Source organism: Urocitellus parryii, chromosome X (assembly GCF_045843805.1).
Source record: "Urocitellus parryii isolate mUroPar1 chromosome X, mUroPar1.hap1, whole genome shotgun sequence".
NCBI lineage: Eukaryota > Metazoa > Chordata > Mammalia > Rodentia > Sciuridae > Urocitellus > Urocitellus parryii.
Window position 1 is genome coordinate 63,648,472 of NC_135547.1, and position 12,525 is coordinate 63,660,996.

A 12,525-nucleotide genomic window follows, 5' to 3' on the forward strand; every position below is an offset into this window, starting at 1 on the left:
GAGCCAAAGAAAGGGCAAAAAATGGGGGAATAGTGGTTGGGCAGAGAGGGGAGAAACATAGTAAATAGAGAGTGGAGGAGGGACTCGAGCATGAAAAAGGAAGCACACATGGGGAAATTAAGAGTGGCCTCAGCAAACAGATGAGCCCCAAAGATTGACACTAAGATGCAGGAGAAAACTTGTAAATGAGAACTATTACACTCTTAGAAAAAGGACCAAGTGAAAAGTTATAGTAGTGACTCTGCTATCTCTCTCCCTGGATCTCTAGTAATGGCAGAATTCACCTACAGTCTTCTTAATTTCTTCTAAGCTGTGATCTATACTTGTACAACCACACCTAGCAAGTAGGTTAAAATCAAACAGCAAGTAACAGTTGCTATCCTCAAAATAAAACTAATTAGGCTGACACATCTATAATTGTCTTGACAACTTTCAGACCTCTAACTCTTTAAACCCTCGTTACCTCTAGAACCAGCCCATGCCCTAATTTAGATCTGGGAATTTGCCCAAGCTGTCTTTTACTTTTAGTTTATGTGTCAGGATGTATTAAAGACTTACAATACTATAGATTAGGAATGGAGCTTAAATTTAATCAAATCAAGGGAGTTAGGAGAAGCGATTATTTATTATAGAAATCCAAGGATATAATTCTCTTTTCTCTTTAGTTATTGCTTTTTACAAAACAAACTTTTATAGTTGCATTAATAAGGTGAAGGATAGTTATTTTTCTATCTAAAAAGCTTAGATTCCTTCCCACCTTTGCATGACTTCCTCTTCCTTTCTTTGCCCACTAATTTCAGTGGGTCTTAGATAGTTTTACCCATTACACTTAAGGAAATAGTTGTACAGAACTGAGTTCTTTAAACCATGAGAGGAAAAATAAAACTTCAGTTATGTGCAATTACTTTTCAAAGTAGTTGATTCATTTTATGAGGAATTTTACTACAACTTTACATCCTCTTAACACCTGTGATTAATGAGCTTAGAAAGTTTCTCCTTGCTGTTTTAGTGTGTAATTTATGATTCATTCAAGAAATAACCTTTCACTGAGTGCCTACTATGTGCCAAGCTCTGTGTGAGGTAGGCATTATGCCATTTATTGCAAGGAAGACTTCATGTGAATATTATTTTAAATGGAGCCACTTGAGAACAGATTTAGTTCTTTTCCTGTGATTCTCTTTATACAATCTATTCCAACATCTGGTCACCATTTCACACCTTCAGCCCTTGGCACAGTATCTCGTTTCTACCTGGGTCCTACTCTGCCAAATGTCTTTTTTCTCTGCCATTTCCATGAAAAGAAGTGATGCTATAGATGTTTTTATAAATTCGATGCATGCCCCACATCAGATGTAGTCCCTATTCATCTATGTAGAGACCAGTTTGGCCATGGCAAGTCCCGCCAGGAGTTAACACTGTTTACACAACAATTTTCATCTCCTGCAGCTATTTACATGTGGTGAGAAGTAGACACCACAGCAGACCTCTTTCCTGGCCTGCCAATCCAAGTCTTGAATTATATTCTGGGAAAAATAATTCTAAACTTGGAATAAGTGCTAATGTAAGTAAACCAGAAACATCAGAGAGCATACAGGAAGAAAAAGAGAACTGTTTTGCCTACAAACCATATCTTTCATACTGAATGTGAATTGAAACATTCAAATCTTCAAATAAGAATGATAATCTCTACATTAAATCACCTAGAATATTTGCTTCAATATTAAGTTAGAACTAGTATAGTACTCCATGACTCTGCTTGAACTTCGATTCTGAACCCTTGCTATTTACCTCGCTAGGGTTCCTGTTATTCCATACCAGATGAGATATTGAAAACTGTACCTTCTAGCCTAAGAATTTTAGACATACTATGGATTTTATATTGTGTTTAACTTTTGGGGTATATCAGAGCTTACAGTATATTCATAGTCTCAGATTTTACCCTAGTTTTCTCCTATTACCATTGAGTTCTACTTATATCCATGACAGTTAGGATGTTGAGTTATAAAATTCTGCTTTGGTGTGCCCTTATACCAAGCTCTTATACCTGTTCCTTCATTTTTATATGTCAACCAGGTCTTTTACCTTAGTTTTTCCCTTTGTATGTATTATATTTTTGAGTTCTTTGTTCTTCGGGATTTGTTTCTTCTCTGTCATTCTTCTCACATTGTCTGTAAGACTCTCCAGACTCTTCTTTCTGCTTCACTGGTACACAGAGTTGTCTGTGAGAATTGAGGAAAACAGGTAACAGCTTCTGGACAGCAAGCATGAGACAGCAGCTTCTTGATTTTTGACACCAAATACTATTACCAGTTAGGAAGCTGACAACACTGATGTAATGTCTACATAGACAGGGTTAAATTGGACATGGCCAAAGATTTGGGAGTTCTGACTTATGATTGGTGGGCACAGAGATTCCTGGAGTCCTGCCACTCCCAGAAGGGCATAAATGGGCAGCACTGAATTAGAATCTTCACAGGTGGTAGAGAAAAGACTGACAGAGTGGACAGCACAGGCTCAGGAGTAGAAACCAGCAATCAGGTAAGATTTTTCATTTTTGTGGTATATGGACTGAATCATTAGAGATTTGTGTGTATATATACATGCATGTGTGCATGCATTATGGGCACTGGAAGCTCCTTAAAAAAGTGTTGCTCAAATCACAGATTTTTTTCCCCTGGAGTTGTAGATTGCTCCACTTTTCTTTCTCCCCTCTCTGAGACTTACCACTGGGTAGATTGTGCTTGATAGATTGTTGGTGCTTATAAAAAGGTGAACTTGTTTTTTGAGAAAGACTGGACCACTCTAGAAGATACTAGATGTGATGAAGAATAACTACTTTCAGCTAGCTCCATTAAGGAAGAAACTGTCAAAAAGAAGCACGGGTGAAAACTCCTGTCCCAAGCCAGATATGCCTTGGAGGTAACAATCAGGGAATAGACAATTCTCTGCCAAAGCTGAGGAGGCCTTCAGCATGATACCAGAAGGGATTCAGGAAACCTATTTGGATAATAATCCCTCACACTTGTGCTGTGCTTTATGTCCTGCTAACTGCTTCCATAACTGTGATTTCATTGGGTTCTTCTAGCACTTCTTCAAGGTGGTTAGATCTGGTGTTAGAGGTAAAAGAACTTGTTCAAGGTCACAAAACGAGTCAGTGGCAGAGGTGCAACTGAAAAACAAGGTCTCCTGCTTCCCTGTCCTGTTCCCTGCACTGGCAGCAGGCTGACAGCCTCTGGACAAATGTGAAGGGCCAATTTCTCTGAGGTGAGTAGTTTTTCAAGTGTTCTAAGGACAGGCACAGAGACTTCAGAGTCAAGGAATAACTTGTCATTGGTTATTCCTGGGGACTGGGGTTACTTTGTCTCAGTATACTGAAAAACCTTTCCAGAATTCAATTTTGCTTTGTTTAGTAGCCAATCTCTCACTTCTTTCCTAAGACTTGCTAATTATTGGTTTCTTTTTTTTTTTTCCTTTGGTACTAGGGATTGAACTCAGGGCCTTGCACATAATAAGTGCACTAACTCTGAGCTACATTCCCACACCTACTTATTGATTTCTTAAATAAGAATGTCTATTTCTGTTGTTCAAGCTGACAACCTCACTGAATTCTCTAAGTTTTTTTTTTCTGCAAAGGTTTGGCAGTGAAACAGCAGGTCTCACATGTTTTTGAGGGCCACAAAACTGATTTCTGATCACAGCCAACTGTTTTAATTGGTTGCTGTTTCTAGAGAACACCAGGATTGGTAATAATATACTGAGAGACTCAGATTGAGCAGACTTGAAATCTTTTTATTTTTCAAATTATGCTCTGGTCCTTAAGGTGAGCTGAAAAATGGACATTTCCTTTCCCTAAGTCTATGGACTTAACTGCTCCTAAAATATGACAAGTGTGACTGACCTCTCTGAGGTGACAACTTTGAAGTACCCCTGTGGGTGGATAGAGAGTAAGGAAGATATTTCATCAACTGGTAATAATTATCTGAAGCATATATGTGCAGACACATAAATAGCTCATTACTCCCTTTGCAACCACTCCTACCCCCTACTCCAAGGCAAAGCAGACAGTGCTAGCCTTGGCCGTCTTCTCTTTCATTTATGCACCATTAGGCTGACCTCACACTTTCACACTTGCCTTGTTATTCCGTATAATCCAATGTTGAGAGAAGGAAAACACAATGTGATTTTCTTCAGGCCTTCAAAGACCTAGGGATGACCCTGCTTTAAGCAAGTTATTGAAAACAGATATACATGGGCAAACACTATCCATACTTTCCCTTCAGAGTTGTGATGTGGCCTTGCAATTTACCCACAACTCCAGCAATAGTTTTGTTTCTTTTGGTAATCAAATGAATTTCTGACTAGAGTAAATGTTGTTGGTAGCTGCCCTAGCTTTAATTTTCTCTGGTTCCTAAGATATGTCATTTTTGTTTACAACTAAATGACAGCATAAAATCACAATACCTGAATAAGTGTAAGTTCCAAAGTGCATCATGTATGATCAGGCAGTAACTTACATTTTGAGGGAATCTGATTTACATTATTCTGTCCCACATTGGTCTCATATCTCAAGTTAATAACACTAGGAGTGTGATTAATTGATGATTCAAATATCTACCTCATTAAAATGAGAATAATTACAATATTTCACAGACCTTAAACTTCTGCTTAAAAGTTGCTCATGGCTCCTGTGCACAATCTCTTCTTCATCCCTCAATCTTCCAGTCTCATCCTCAAAGGTAGTTTTCTGCTTTTCTTATGACCAGCTTGTCAATGTCTTTTTAAAATGTGTCTATCCACTCCAAGGATTTCTACAGAGGATCTGGTATAGTCCATTCAGAAAACTGTGTAACAGCTTGATCTGGACACTGTAGTGTTTTAAATGACATTGACCTTATTTTAAATTTAATTGACTTTGGTTTGGGGGTTTTCTGTTTTATATTTGTTTGTGATGTTTTCCACTTTTGGATTTTGTTTTCAGCAGCCACCTTTAATTACTGACTGGTAGGCTGTGCTTATGAGCAACAAGAAAATCTTCAGTGACATGTATGCTGTTAAGGCAGGTCTCCTTATAGTTAATTTTCTAAACTAAACCCAAATATTTTCCATAAATTTTTCTTGCATTTCATGTAGCCTGATTTTACCCTTATTTTCAAATTGGCATCAGATCAATTTGCTCTGCTTTCCAGTATTGTCATCTGTCAATTTAGAAATAATTCCTTTTATATTTTTGAGGCCTTTTTCTTTTTTTAAGACAGAGAAAGAGAGAATTTTTTTAATATTTATTTTTTAGTTTTCAGTGGACACAACATCTTTATTTGTATGTAGTGCTGAGGATCGAACCTGGGCTGCACGCATGCCAGGCAAGCGCGCTACCACTTGAGCCACATCCCCAGCCCAAGACCTTTTTCATAATGTAAATAAAATAGAAGAGACTGATAACATTCCACTGTTGTCAACAGAGAATCAATAAATACATTTGATAGAATAGTTAGCTACCTAACTACAAACATTCCTGTTTCATTAAGCTACATTTTGTCTATCCTAAAAATGGGGAGATTATGTATTGTTTAATTCTGATAACTACCTAAAAAATATTCAACTGATCTTTCAGGTTATTCACACTATCAAAAAAGGAAATGAGCTGGGCATGTTATGACATGCCTGTAATCCCTGTAACTCAGGATGCTGAGGCAGGAAGATCACAAGACTGAGGCCAGTCTCAGCAATTTAGCAAGACCCTTGAAAACTCAATAACACCCTGTTTACAACAAATAAATTAAAAATGACTGAGGATATAGTTCAGTGGTGAAGTACCCTGGAGTTCAATCCCCATTACCACACACACACACACACACACACACAATAGGAAATGAGGTTATTTTGTCCCAACTTGTTCTCTATGATCCCATGCTAGTTTATTGAAGATGAACTGATATCTGTCTTGCCAGTTTAAGTTATTTGGATTAAAAAGGAAATATTACATGAATATTACATGCCCTCAGACTTCAAAGTACTTGCAATATCCTGACCACTCCCAGAAATGGCATTCAATTTTTACTTGACAGAGTTAATGTTTTAGTAGTAGCCATTCTAAAGACAAAACTGACCCAGAGAGCTGGCACCATGTTATACACTCATACTCCCAGCTAATCAAAGGCTGATGCAGTATTGAAAGTTCAAGCCCAGCCGTGGCAATTCAGTGATACCTTATATGAAGAAAAAAAAAAGTTCAGGGGTAGAACTCTTCCCACGCACTCATAATGCTGGGTTAAACCTTCAGTACTATAAACAAAAAAAAATCAAAGGAAAACTGACAAAGAAGTCAGTATGATAGACAAAAGTAAAAGCTGAAAAAAAATGAGACAATTCTCAATCCTCCTTCATTAGGAAAGTGGAAGGAGATGGACAAGAGAAATATTTGTCACTTTTTCTATCCTTTTGGAGGGATTTTCATCTCAGCAGTTTGGATTACAGACTAGGTGTAAATTTGAATAATGAATATTAATAGAAGGATTAAATAGTCTTAAAAAGGAGGCAAAGATCTTAAGGCAACAGTGGTCTAGTAAAAAGAGAATAACTTGAGGAAAAGACTTGGACCCAAATGTGAGCTCTAGAACATGAGAGCTGAGTGACTCTGAACAAATCATTTAATTTTTTGAGACCTGGCGTCTGGATTTTGCATTGTTTAAAAGATGGATGTAACTCATCAATTCACTGTGAAGGTTAAAAGGGAATGTTCCCTAGACACTCAAATCCTTCCTTCACAAAATGTAAAAGTCATGAGAAACTGTGCTCAAGAGGCATTAATTTACATGCTATTTTATTTTTGCAGCCTATCTTTTGGGGGGAGCCAAAACTTGCTATTTTGTAAGGCTTTATAAGTGCAAGATGCTCATAAGAATTCAATAAAGTTTATAGGACTCTCCTAGCTTTTTGAATTTTGAATTGATGCTAAAGCATTATTAATGATGGTATGTGTGTATATGTATATATGTATATATTCGTACATGTGTGTGTGTGTGTGTGTGTGTGTGTATATATATATATATATATATATATATATATATAGAGAGAGAGAGAGAGAGAGAGAGAGAGCATATAGCCAAGTTATAAGGCATTCAAATGATCTTTCAGGCTATTCACATTATCAGAAAAGGAAATGAGTATTTTGTACTCTAATAGTAGGGATGAATCATGCAGGAATACAAAAAAATGGATAGTTTAAATTGGATGAAGAAAAATGAAGCAAAAGAAGGGGTCAGGCTTCAAGCAACAGCAACACATGGTGAGAGCCACTATGGGCTCTGGAGTAATATGCCTTCTCAATTTCTAACTGTTGGAAGAACTTGAAGAAGGACAGAAAAGAGTAGAAGATGGCACAGTTAGTTGGGGTCTAGAAGATGACAAAGACACAACACTTCCAAAATGGACAGGGATAGTAACTGGACTCCAAGAACAATTTACAAAAACTGAGTACAAAGTATTAAAAAGTGTGGACCTAAATACCCAGAAATATCCTCCTTTGTAATATTTTTAACAAAGTTTAATATGAATGGTGTTAATAGTTCTAATGGAATGGTCAATCCGAGAGCCATATCATTGCTAGCAAAATGGAATAATTTATAGAGCATCAAAGTTGTTCTGCAAGAGCTGCTGAGCTTAATGATGTCTAAAGAAAATATGAAAATACCTCAGCTGCCAAAAGGGACAGCAATTAATATAAAAAAAACCCTCCCCCAATTCTATTTAAGCTGTCTTCATATTCCACAGTAGTGAATTTTCTAGATTTGTCTTATAGATCTCAAAGTACTGGAGAGAAAGCTTCCATTCAAAGGCAATTTATCTTAAGATACTATAAATGATACTCATGTTTTGTCCATTTAAATATGTCATTTGTGCTATAAAAAAGAAGCAGAAAGTACATAGAAGGCTATGTTTTAATTAATTTTATGTATTCTTTTTAGATATGCATGATAGAGTGTATTCTGAGATATTATGCATAAATGGAGTAAAACTTATTCTAATTAGGGTCCTAGTCTTGTGGTTGTACATAATGGTTATGTTTGTTTCATTCTACTGTCTTTCCTACTCTTATCACCCCTCCCTTCCCTTCATTCCCCCTTTGTCTAATCCACTGAACTTTTATCACCCCCCCCATAATGTGTGTTATTATCCACATACCAGAGAGAACATTCTGCCTTTGTTTTTTTTCGGGGGGGGGGGGGTATTTCCTTAACTTAGCATGATAGCCTCCCGATCCATCCATTTACCAGCAAATGGCTAAAGTCATTTTTAAGGCTGAATAATATTCCATTCTGATATATGTTACATTTTCTTTATTAATTCATCAGTTGAGAGGCACCTAGGTCGGTTTCATAGCTCGGATATTGGGCTATTGTGAATTGAGCTGCTATGAACATTGATGTGGCTGTGTCACTGTAGTATGCTGATTTTAAGACCTTTGCATATATACTGAGGAGTGGGATAATTGGGTCAAATATTGGTTCTATTCCAAGTTTTCTGAAGAATCTCCATACTGCTTTCCAAAGTGATTGCACCAATTTTCAGTCCCATGAGCAATGTATGAGTGTACCTCTCCCCCAACATCCTCACCAACATTTATTGTTGCATGTAAAATTGATATCTGAGAAGGCTATATCTTGAAATATGCTAACTTCAGTTAGACAAATCAATATTCTTTTTTCCTATTTTGAAAATTAGAAGAACAAAATAAAGCTAAATGTTTAGATAAGCAGTCTTCTGTATGAACTGTGTAAAGCAATGTATCACGGTATGGTAATAAAAAATATAACTAATATTTACAGTTATTTTTAACTCATTTTCTACATTTTTGTGTAGGTGTGTGTGTATGTGTGTGTGTGTGTGTATATATATATATATATATATATATATATATATATATATATACATACATACGTGTATGTGTATGTATTCATATGTGCAGAGATATATAATTAAATTGATACATAAATATAACTGATCTAACTTGGGGAATCCATACCCAAAAAGTTTTAATGGGGTACACAAAGTTTGGAGATTGATGGTTTGGAGAATGATATAAATTAAATCAGATAACTTTTAGAAATTCATCATGCCTGAAATCAAAAGCTTCTGTTTCACCACTGAATCTGCTTCTCTACTTGACCTATGTAGTCTATCACTGTCATTCTCCTAGTAATCTACACGAGGAACTTGGGAATCATTTCTCCTCTCTTCTCTTATCCATCACATAAAATTAGTTGTCCCTTCCTTCCTTCCTTCCTTCCTTCCTTCCTTCCTTCCTTCCTTCCTTTATTTCTTTCTATCCATACTAAGAACTAAACCCAGGGACAATTTACCACTGAGTTATTTCCACAGTCTATTATTATTATTATTATTATTATTATTATTAATTTTAAACTATGTTTCATTAGGCTGCCAAGGCAGGCCTTGAATTCACAATCTTCCTGACTCATCCTCCCAAGTTGCAAGGGTTCCAGGTATGCACCATAGTGTTTACCTTGACACATCTATTTCTGAAACATCTTTCATATTTGCCTCTTCCTTTTTAATTCTACTCCCATCATACTAGTTTGTATTATAATTAGTTTTTTAAAAGCACGGATTGCTGAAATGTACTTACAGTCTCTTATTTGCTCCTCTCTCTTGAACCAATTTCACCCACCAATTTCATCATTTTTTTTTCTGTCTAATCCCTACTATTAGAGGAGTGTCTACTTAAAGGAAAACAGTCATGGGTTGCACCTTTTATCTCTTTATCCATGGTGTTTTGCATATGATGGACACTCAAATAGGTCCAAATAGATAAAACTAGACTGGGATTTGACTTTCTTTCAAAAACTGGGAATTAGGGTTCAGGCCTTAGGGTATGGACCTCCTATAACTCTTCCCAGTTTATATTTTAATCAAATGAAGTTCATCTGACGATTGAAAATAAAGCAGTGTTCCCTAGGTTCATTTTCTGATATTTAATTGTTAGCTATTTTAAAGAATTTCTCTTTAAATGAGAAAAACATTTCATAAAGAAAGTATAAATGTATTGTGCCACTTTTTTTAAAAAAAGACATGCTCACAGGGAGCATTTGCTCTCATTCTTTGTCTTGGGAATCAGAGTTGAATTCTGGGCTTTGGTTAAATACTAACTTTCCATGATTACCTAGATGATTTTGTAAATCCTATAGGGTTCCTATATTTAAATTGCCAAATTTTCTCTCCCACCCTACTTTCCTATAGCCACCTCAAAGGAATGGAAGAAATATTATTCTACATCTGAAATGACAGGATTTTCAGGAGAAAAACCCTTAATAAATTTAGAGTAATGTGATGAAACTGCCTCTGGGAAAGAGAAAGGAATGGAAATAAGAGCTAATGGGTTCATTTCTGTATAATTATGGACCTTCATTTTAGGTTGTTCAAAAGCCTTCTGAAATGGTGGATATGTGAAGGACTTATTGAATGAATAGTTAGCAATTCCTATATTCTTTCCCATTTATGTTACAAAAGTACTTGGTGAATTCTGCCAAGTACTTAATATAAAACACAATTTTCTCCTTCTGCCCCATTTTCCTTCCCAGCTGTAATTACACATTTGAGCCTCCCTTAAATTCACAATTCTTCCAAATATTAATTACTGAAATTTTCTTCTCTGAACATTATCCCTCCACCTCTCCAGCCATGAGCTCTAGCATTTTCCTTTGAATTCCTCAAAACAATTTTATTTTACTTCTATGTGTTATTTAGGATATATGCCATGTTCTTTGTATAAATCTCTCATGTTTTCATTTTAAGCACCAATTAACTAACATTTAATATAGGTATACTTCATTTCTAGTGTTTTGCAAGCTCCCATCTTTCTTCTTTTTGTTTATCAGATTGTTTCAGCATCAGAGAAACCGAGGGTCCAATGGTTATATTGTCAGCAATAGTTGCTCCTTGTTTCAGACTGATTATAGCCAACTACTTTAGGTCTGCATGACAAAGAGTCTGCTGACATCACCATTGATTGCTCTGTTTCTCCCACGCCAAAGCAATCTGTTAAATCAGTGCAAAATTGATTTTTGCAACTTGAAGCTACAAGGATACAATTGGTTTCTAAGCTGCCACATCAATCAGATATTTTTTTTTAAAAAATCATTAGTGAGCCCAGGTATAATGCATGGGTGTGCCCACCCACACACTGAGGTGATTCGTTCTATCTAGACACATTTTTCCTTAATGATCATATGTACAGAATAAAAACATTAGGGAAAGTGTACCACACTGTGTGGGCTACATTATGTTGGTTACTTATTGTGAATCATATCACAGCAGTTACTGTAGCAAATTTATAAACAATACTTGTCTGTCCACAGGAATATTTTTTGGGTCATTTCAAACTGACAAGATTCCAGAGACATTTTCTTGACCAGCTTTTATCTTGTGAGAACTAAGTTTGCCTTTGATCTCCTGCTTTCAGTAGTCCTATTGAGTAAGGTATTATTTTCTGGAAGTGTTAGGGTCTCTACAGCTATCTCCAGTCCATAGTTTCTATTGAAACTTATTATTATAACAGATTACCTGAGATTTAACTATGCCAAATGTATTCCACCACAGTATTCGCTTTTATACAAAGATGAATGAACAAATTTCTACAAGAGTCATGTAAAGCATTTTCAGGCCTTGGACAGTATAAATAACTTCATAGCATTGGTGAGAATGAAATAATATTTTCTTTTCACTACTGAGATTTTATGAAATGTCTGCAAACATTGGAAATAGGAATATATTGGTTTGTAGGTATTTTCTGTATGTGTATAGAGAGGAAGTAGAGGAAGTAATAAACAGTGAACTTTGGAAACCCTAAAAGTGAAGTTAATTTTTCCAAAACTGGATTCCAAAACATTTTTTTGTAGTGCTGGGGATCAAATCCAGGTTATCACACATGCAAAGCAAGCACTCTACCATTGAACTACATTGCTAGCCCCTTTTAATTTTATTTTGAAAATGTATCTAAATTGCTGAGGCTCTTCAAACTTGAAATCCTCCTGCCTCAGCTCCCTAGGAAGCTGGAATAACAGGTTTGTGCAGCTGTGTCTAGCTGCACTCCAATATCTTATGTGAGTGGACCTAGCTTGAGTGGCTGGTTTGAGAAAATATTACAGTAAAAGAATTAATGAAAGACAAGTACAAATATGGGTCCGTATTTATGCTCCTTCCTGTTGTCTTCCTTGTGGTTTCTGAATGGGTTCTTTTAAAAATGTTATTTATTCCTTTTAGATATAGAAGACAGGAGAGTATATTTTGACATATTTACACAAACATGGAGTATATCTTATTCTAATTAGGATCCAAGTCTTGTGGTTGTACATAGGAAAGTTGTGCCAGACTCATTTCACTGTTAACAACAAAATCCCATGTATAAGAAGATCAATGATTTTCAATGACATTATGCTTGCAAGGAAAGGAGATTCCTTAATTCTTCCCTTCCTATATCCTTTTTATACTCAAAGGAGTGTTTATTCTCTG

At 36.0% G+C, this 12,525-nt stretch overlaps 1 pseudogene; it reads left to right on the plus strand.

The window, feature by feature from the left end:
- The first annotated feature begins 7,240 nt into the window (after positions 1-7,240).
- On the plus strand, positions 7,241-7,773 carry LOC113197984 (ubiquitin-conjugating enzyme E2 variant 1 pseudogene; annotated as a pseudogene).
- Positions 7,774-12,525: the final 4,752 nt, after the last annotated feature.